The sequence below is a fragment of the Corvus kubaryi genome, unplaced genomic scaffold (assembly GCF_017639235.1).
Source record: "Corvus kubaryi isolate FWS band 111438036 unplaced genomic scaffold, C.kubaryi_AGA036_p1.0 133, whole genome shotgun sequence".
NCBI lineage: Eukaryota > Metazoa > Chordata > Aves > Passeriformes > Corvidae > Corvus > Corvus kubaryi.
Genome location: NW_024580667.1, coordinates 22,847,512 through 22,856,244, shown reverse-complemented (window position 1 = coordinate 22,856,244; position 8,733 = coordinate 22,847,512). Strand labels below are relative to the sequence as shown.

Here is an 8,733-nt window from a genome sequence, read left to right as displayed (position 1 = left end):
CTGCAAATTTCTCAAATATTATTTGATGTTACTCCACTGGTTTTCAAAATTGTTTAGCAAGAAATGTTAAATGCAGCCTGGACTCAGACAATTGAAAGTAGCTCTGTGAGTCAGGGGAGTGCAAGTTGCAAAAGCCAGTAACTGCACAGGAGGATGTATTTACAAAAGGTACTGAAGGGTGCTGGAGCAGCAAATCAGACCATTGAAAAGCTAAGGCCAGACATTGATTCTTACATAAGTGTTACCTAACTGTTACTTCTTCCCGGAAATCAGTCCACTAGAGCTGTCTTTTGTTTCATTGCAAATGATCCTTTGTGAGGACCCTCGACAACAACTGAGGGGTTTTTAAGTACTGTTTATTATCACTACTTGAGCTTGACTGCAAGGATCAGCTTTAGCTTTCTCTCCTGGGAATATGAAAGGTATTGTCAGGGACATAATATCACTGCTGTGGGAAATACAACACCTTGTTAATCCTGCATTTGTTTCATGCTAGAACCTACACTGTGAACTCTGACCACCCCTTGTAGTAACCACACAGCAGTACTCTAAAATACAGTCAGTGCAATCAAAAGAACCACCAGTGTTTGTCATGCTCATGAATACTGTGTGCACTTGGAAAGCTGAGTCCTCCCCAGAAGAGGACTTCCAAGAGTCCCCTCTTTTTTTTCCTTTTTTTTTCTTCTTTTTTTTTCTTTTCTAAAGCACTGAGTGAATCTAAGGAAGTTCTCGGCAAGGTGTCCCTGTTCCTGGTATCCAACCATTTGATTCTCATCTTGCATATGGGTGCTAGACTTGCAACTTTGCTGTGAGCAATAATTGATCCTGTGATGTGCAGGGGGGAAATTCTGCATTGTTCTGCACAATATCCAATGCACCAGAAGGTTTTGTGTACCAGATGGAAGGCTGAACTTGCTTTTGTTCTACTTGCAGCTCCTTCATGTTTAATTTCCCTTACTACTCAGATGCAAAGTAAAACTGTGACTATAACTTCACATTTGCAATTTGACCTGCTTTAATGAACAGCCCCCGCTTTAATGTACAGCTGCCGCCTCTATTTTTTGTAACACACGCAAAGAAATGCCACATGAGAGATAGAGCAGCCACATATAATACATTTTATGAGAGCCAGTTCGTTCCTTCAAGCAGACACTGGGTATTTCTGGCTAGGAGGAGTGCTAGATCTTCCCAGCACTGTTTCTTCTGGATCAGCAACTCTGTGTTGCGCCTTGGAAGGCTCCAAGAGTTAGGTGGGTTTCAGAGCTGGGCACTGGAGCTGGAGAGAGAAACTACCTTTTTTCTTGAGTGAAGGCCTGAGTGACAGATTTTCACACTGGAGGAGAATCATCTCTTCTTGGGTGATTCTTACACTCTCTCTGATCCTCGACTGCCACAGCTGCTTGAACCCCAGGGGCTAGAACAGGATGAAACAAAGAACTGAAATTAAGAGGCATGAAGAACACTCAGCCCATTCTGTTGACTTCTGTGGGATTGAATCTGACCTTTCTTTGTTGAAAAGTGTATCATTTATACAAACTAATCTGTTGCCCACACATAAAGAAACATTAAATTCTCCAAGTCTGTAATTCTCAACAAACTTTTTTACAGGGCGTTTATGCTGCCTTCAAAATACAAAAACCTGTGTCTGAGAGAGGACATAGTAGTTAAGAGAATTGTAGCTGGAATTGCTTATACAGTCATTCTTTAGAATTCTAGATGGTTTCATCACACGTAGATATCATGTCCTAAACTGTAACTGAGTGTGGCAGAGAATCAGGGCCCCTACAAGGCATGTCCACAACTCTTATGGTCAATTCTAAGTATTACTTATGTATTTTGGTGAGTTGATTTACATCTACACATGGATTATAACTACAGGCAATTTTTCATCAACAATGTTCCATCAACATCTAATAAAAGAACAATTGTGCTTTTGCAACCATATAAAAAATTACTTTGCATAGATCAGGAAAGATAATAATTATCATAAAGCTTACTTGACTGTGTTCAGAAAATTAGCAACTGCTCAGGGAGGACTGGCAGTGGCAAGATGTCATGTAAAAGGAAATTATAAAAATAAGACAATTGGAGTTTCTGAGCAGAAAATTTTTGAAAAATATGTTTTTGAGAAATAAGAAAACACCAAAATAGTACTTCTTGCAGAAGCAATACAAATGTGCAGCACTGTCACACTCAATGATTGCTATGGCTCCCTGAATAATTACAGCAAATTAAGTTCTATCATTTTCTTTAATTCATACACAGCTAAAATAAAATTTCTCAGTTGAAAAAAACAAACTGGTGTTTTGTTGACAAAAGAGCTACACTTTGAATGGAAAAAAGGATCAAACAGTTGACTGAGAACACACTATTTTTGTATCTAATTATGCAGCAAACCATGGAAATACAAAAATGTTGCTGCTGTTTTTCAATGCTTCCCTCGTCAATGTGGTTACTCTGAGATGGGAAAGAACAGTGTCAGAAATACCTGAAATATGAAAAAGGAAAATTAAATTATTTCAATTTTGCCTATGTACCAGTTTGTGATAGTACTAGGAACATTTATATGCAACTTAACACAAAATGAGAATGACATTTTTCCTCCAGTATTAGTCTTGTGATATAATTTGTAACCTGACAAAGTAAGCCAGAAGAAAGTCAGAATTTGATCCTAGATGTTGCAATCAAAGTTTCTTCCCTTCCAAAGGAATTTAAAAACATGATACTTCAGCTGATATCCAGATCCCATGTAAATACTGAGGCACATCTGTACCGATGGTTGTTGCTGTAACCTTGCGGTTCCAAGAAGCTTCACTCGCTCTTGCTGTCAAAGCCAGTTTTAGGTTTTCACAAAACTTATTCTTTTTCTTTCAGGCTGTGAGTTTGAAAAATGTGTAGGGAATAAACATGCAGAAAACTATGGTGAAGAACAACCTCCTTGGGAGCACGTTACCTTCTGCACTCCAAGGCTTGGAACTCACAAGTAGGGAATTTGCTGATCTGATTTAAACTCAGTACCCCTGTATGTATGCATTATAAAATAGTATTTAATTACTGAAACTTCACATCTGCGCTCCTACAAAACTCATCCTTATTCCATGTGTGAAACAGATGTCTGTTCCTGAGTGGGTAGATATACCTTCTTCTCTTTACACCAAATCATGTCGTTACTTTAAGAATATTTTTACATAATGCATTAGTTTTAGAGAAACTCCTTACTGCATACAGACAACTAAGTGAAACAGATAATGTTCTTCACAGCTAATACTATGTATTTACACGCAAATACTGTATTTAAAGACCTGCAGTGATAACTCCATTTCTTACAGATTAGGATACTACTTGAGACAGCTGGAATGAGAGTCCTTGCAGAGAAATCCTAATGCAGAAGCAATCAAATGCCAGGAGAAGGTTTGCCTCAACTTTTCTCAACTAGGACCAAACATGAAATCATAGTAGACAGACAGAGAACATCCAAGTTAAAGCCCATCCCTAATCAGTAGATATTTGAGCTACCAGATTTGCTAGGCAGAATACCTTCACAACTGGGGACAAGAAAGAAAAGGAGATGGGACAAGTAAGGAGTTAATAATCTCCAATCTTGTCTGTCATCTCTCCCTACGAAATTTCAAAGTTCAGTTATAAGCCTTGTACTCATGCAGCCAGGAAGGTAAACATCATCAGCATGATTTAAAGGGCTTTCATCATACCTCTCATGATCATTCAAGTAGATAAGGAAAAACAAAACAAACAGAACAAAGCCATGTAGAAAATACTTCACTTTGTCAGTTGAAAAACAAACACTTTTTACAGAGTTGCAGATTAACCTAAGGTAGATTCATGAGCTTCTCTCCTGCTCTACTCAATTCCACACCATTGGGTTGCTGATCTGTGATAGCTACTGACCTTTTTCCTAAGGACATCCCTGTCCCTGCCTTAGGAACGCTTCCTGCTAATAATGTTCACATACCTTTCCCATATCACTTTTGACATATAATTTTGCTGTTTTTCACACCAAAGGCACTACCATATAAGTTCTCTGCCCCTGCTGTTTCCAGTATTGTCACTTACAGCCTTGAGCCTTCTTTTCTGACGCAGCTGGAGGATGGCAGCTGAGTGCAGAAACCTCTCTGCAGAGGTTTACATGGGTAATGTTGATTCTCTAGGCAGCTGCAGTGCTATGCAGCAAGCTTTAGAGCTCCTTTTTATAGATGCTCTTATCAGTATGCTTTGACTCCTGGGGCCACAGTCATACCAAGAATAATCAAAATACTGGCAGTTCCCAGACTACACGTGGATGTAACTTGTCCTAGCAGCTAGTAACCTTCATAGACATTAAGCTGTGAAGCCTTTAGGGAATAGTGGAAATTAGGTTTTTTAAGTACATTTCTATCCTTGCTGTGTAGCCTATTCTGAAGTTCAGTGAATGCTGATGGAACAGTTCACATGAACAGGTTTAATCAGGCCTGCAGACAACAATTATGTAAGCATGATGCAATTTTCTGGGACAAAAACATGGAGCAAGTTCAGCATTTCATTACATTTCATTATGGATTGAGAGCCTTAATCCATATGTAGGTAAGGACTGACTAAACTTGGTAGGTAGCTGGTTGTAACAGGAAGTAAAGGTGTCTGGATATGATGGTTGCATTCCTCAACTTCATTAGCTGGATGAGTTGTCTGGTCCTGGAGCACATTATGTCTAGGTTAGAATATAGACAAGCAGTGACATATAGATACATATTTATACATAAGTGTATGTTTACTTCTTACTGCATATTCTGTACTGCCAAATTTACTTCACCTTAACTGTTTTCCCCAAGTATGGAGCAGTAGATTCACTTCAGGTCACGGGAAAGTAGCTCAAGCCAAATGATGCAGAGTAGAGTTCCAAGGAAGCAGAGTACTCTTGTGTGGTGTGGTTAACTAAGTACAGACACAAAGGTGAGTGGCTGTATGGAAAATCAGATGAGCTAGGGAAGCCACGTATGCTGTGGGAATTTCATCCCTTACTTAGGATACCACAGCACCCAGTCAGTAGTGAGAACTATCTTTTTATCTCTTCTCCAATGCTGCTGCTTTCTTATTTTTTAAACAGGGGCTATTAAACCATTTTGTGAGAAGTTAAGGTTTTTTAAAAAGTTTAAACTCCTGTCTGGATCTGAAAAAGCAGAGCTGCTACCTTTGCTGGAAATGGTGTTTCTCACTGGTATTTCTTATGAACAGATTCACCCATCCTGTTTCAAAAATATTAGGCACACTATATCCATGTACACTTATATTCACACCTTATTGTTTCTTGGTCTTATAGTGTTTTTCTTTCCCCTAACAATTTATATTCTTTGGCCTCCCTGAAGCCAGCAAAAAAGAACCTCAGGGGAAAAAACGTCAGACACATTTCTGATATATAAAATAATAGATATATTTCTTCCATTCTTGGATGGATGGATAAAGAATCCTTATGGTCCCCACAGGCAGTCAAAAAATACTTCCAGCACAAATATTATTAGGGAATTTCTCCTGATGCCCCTTCTCCCTGTCTGGCCTTAAAAGTAACAGTGGCTGTGGGATGTTAAGTGAGGAGCTGGACCACATTTCAGCACTGCTGATACACCAAACGTGGGTGATGTAGCACACATTTCACAGCCTTAGGAAGCATAAAGCCACTCCAGACTAATTCCTGATAAGGCTGAGAATCATCTGTCGGCGATTGAATGACTGACCCAGACCGGCAGGGAATCTGAATCATTTATTCAAAGGAGTGAGTTGGTTTTACACACTTTTCTAAGGCACAGTTATTTCTTTATATGGTGTGACCTATCCCATGGTGCCACATCAGCAGCACACTTTCTCAGTGTCCTTCTATGGGATGATCACTCACTGTTCACCCATCCATCCGTCAGTTCCCGGCAGGCTCCTCTCTGTAGGTGTCTGCCCTGTGACACCTCCTCCCCCCAGGGTCTGGTGGAGACAAGCCTCTCTGTGCCACCATGGGCTCCTTTGTGCTGCCATGTGCCTCTGCAGGCAGGTTTTACAGCTCACAACTCCATTCTACCTTATAATTCCCCATAATCATCCTGGTATTGTTATTTAGCAACTGCTCTGCAAACACAAGCAGGGAAGCCTTGCTCACTTAAAATGCAGGGTATGAGACAAGCAAAGCTTTGAACGTCTCAGCCTGTGAAACATTCATCTGCTGTCTCCATCTGCCTTTGCAGGGAGCACATCTAAATGCCTACCCTTAAAGGGAAGTCACTATTTTAAGGACTTACTCTGGCAGCAGAACAATGAGAATTTCTACCAAACACATTCACCATAACACAAAAACTTCAGGGATAAGGTTCAGATGCAAAAACGGGGTGTGGGAGAAATTATATAAAGTATATTTCCTTTTGCACCAGGTGGCAGATAGGAAGGCTGTGAGCTTCACTGGTCTGAACGTTAACCAAGCCTGCCCTTTTGCACTCTGCCACTGTCACCAGCTCCTTCAGAAGTAAAGGATCAAAAGTAAATAGTATCCTTTTCTGCTGATCACACCACCAAGCACATGCAGTTTTCAGATTCGAGGGGTTGTGCATTAGTTTCTTTGAATGCCTTTAAAAGCAACCTGGTATCATCTGCCCAGAAGAGAGCAGCATTGATACCCTGGTAAGGACAACCAAGGTATTATCTCTTGCCAGACAGTGAGCTAGCTCATATTATCAGACAAAATATAGGGATCCAATTATTGTGCTGAAATTTAGGAATTATTTCTATTTATCAATTAATAACCTAAGCATTCTTAATGGGAGCTTTTGTGTGTAACAGGCATAAACCTGAATCACCCACACAATTGTGTTCGTGTTAAGGCAACAGAAACTGTTCATAACATTTGAGGCTTGAGTAAAAGTACACTGTGCTATAGACAAGGCTACCCTTGATGCACTGCAGATGTACCTTAACTAATCACAGAAACAATCTGCTGTTTGCAGGGAATTTTTGATGGATCCATTTTGAAGGGCATATGCACTTAAGAGCCTGATGTTGACAGATGAAGTGTAACTCTGTTACCTAAAAAGCCTGTGGCTTCAAAATTTAGAGGAGAAGACGATATTCTGCCTAACTGAGGCTTCCTTCTTTTCTTCCGTGGGACAACATTGCCTCCTATTCACACCTCTGCCAAGGATTTTCTGTGAGACTGTGACCATCTCGCTGGGGCAGAGCTGTTTGCTGAGCGTGCCTCTGCCTACGCTCTGCCAAGGCAACGCTGGCGGCGAGTCAAGCGCAGCTTGGCACGGGCCCCGGCCGGCTCTCCCCGGGCTGGGCTGCAATCACGCTCCAGTTCTGCCAGTACCCGAGCGCGTTCGTGATGCCGCACAGTAATTCGGGCAGGACCCTGCTCCTGCAGGAGAAGCCCTATGAGCGGTGAAGCACAGAATTCCCTCCCCCAGCGCACAAAAACGTAATAGTTATATTTTGCTGAACAATCACAAATTTTCACAGCACTGCAATGGCAATCAAATCAAGTACAAACCTCTTTATTTTTTTTCCTTGCCATTGGAGCCGAACTACTTTTACGTTTCTGTGTGGGTGACTGCCTGTGATCCCGCAGAGGGGAGGTAGCTTTCTTGAAGAGTGTGCTGGAGCAACTGTTGATCTCCCTTGTGAAATCCCATCTGTTGTCTGCAGCAGCTCTTACTTGCTGGCTGAACAAGATAATGTTTCCCAAGCAGTAGCTGTAATTTTCCAAGCACTTTGCTGGGTGCAAAGTCAGAACTTGATTCGAAAAAGGACAAGCAGGGATATAATTTTGCACTCTCCCTTCTGTTTTGCAGTGTGTTATGAATTAAGCTGTTGGCAGTCAGGTAGGGCTGAGTCCTTGTGGGCTTCAGGCTTTTTTTGAGACCTCTAAAGATGAAGAACAGTGGGCTAATTTTAGAGGTGGATTCTGGAAATGGGGAAGCCAATTTTTTTTGGTATAATTTTGTGTATTATTAATCCACATTTTTTTACAATCTGCCATTTATTATTTAAATAATATCTAAATGAATGTTAGTTTATGGTGAAAACTAATCAGCAGGAGCTAAAGCTGGCAATATTGCAGTGTATTAGAAAAAGGTTCTTCCCCCAGAGGGTGGTTGGGCACTGGAACAGGCTGCCCAGGGAAGCGGTCACAGCACCAAGCCTGACAGAGTTCAAGTAGCGTTTGGACAATGCTCTCGGGCACTTGGTGTGACCCTTGGGGTGTCCTCTGCAGGGTCAGGAGCTGGGCTTTGATGATCCTTGAGGGTCCATTTCAACTCAGAATATTCTGTGATTCTGACCGTAATGAATAATTTTAGGAAATTAAAAAGAAAATTGTGACGATTTGGGGGAAAACCCCATAAATAATAACGCAACCAGCTCTTCTTCGTGGTTATGGGGAAATTCCTTCGGTTTGAAGAGCTGTACCTGAAATCACTCTCCCCCCGTATTAGTGAGACATTTCCCTCGTGCTGAAACATTTGTATTTGTTTTCTCCAAGATGTGAGCGAAATGTGAAATACACAAATCTAAATCGCGATCGGCAGCAGACGCGCCTCTCCCTGACGGGCCGGCCGGCCAGGGGAGGCGGCCCGGCCCCGCGGGCGCGGAGCTGCCCTGCCCTGCCCTGCCCTGCCCTGCCCGGCTCGGTGGCGGCCCGGGCACGGGGCGGGCCCGGCGGCCGCCCCCGCCCCTCGCAGGGCGGCTGAGAGTTGAGCTGGGGAGCCGGAG

General features: G+C 42.0%; 1 long non-coding RNA gene across 1 annotated transcript; it reads right to left on the bottom strand.

Annotated features, from left to right (window-relative positions):
* Nucleotides 1–340: 340 nt before the first annotated feature.
* On the bottom strand, nt 341–4,160 carry LOC121666836. Its single transcript, XR_006016813.1, has 2 exons — nt 4,072–4,160; nt 341–1,414 (listed from the first exon to the last, which is right to left on the bottom strand). It is a non-coding gene; the product is annotated as an uncharacterized LOC121666836 (long non-coding RNA).
* Nucleotides 4,161–8,733: the final 4,573 nt, after the last annotated feature.